This window comes from Arachis ipaensis, chromosome B03, assembly GCF_000816755.2.
Source record: "Arachis ipaensis cultivar K30076 chromosome B03, Araip1.1, whole genome shotgun sequence".
NCBI classification, from domain to species: domain Eukaryota; kingdom Viridiplantae; phylum Streptophyta; class Magnoliopsida; order Fabales; family Fabaceae; genus Arachis; species Arachis ipaensis.
Window position 1 is genome coordinate 75943007 of NC_029787.2, and position 237 is coordinate 75943243.

A 237-nucleotide genomic window follows, 5' to 3' on the forward strand; every position below is an offset into this window, starting at 1 on the left:
CCAAGATTCAGTATGATTCTGGTTTCTTGTTCTATTCTGTCTCTGTTTTTTCTTCCCTCCTTGATTCTTTTTAGGCAGCGATATATCTTTCTTCAGCAATGGTTTTTTCTTGATCTTGAATTGTTCTTGTGAAATATTCTGCAAATTATTGTGAAAATTTCACACTTGTTTTTACTTTTTATTCCATATATTTAATGCACTAACTTCTTGTATGGATAGAAATAAGAAATGAAAAAT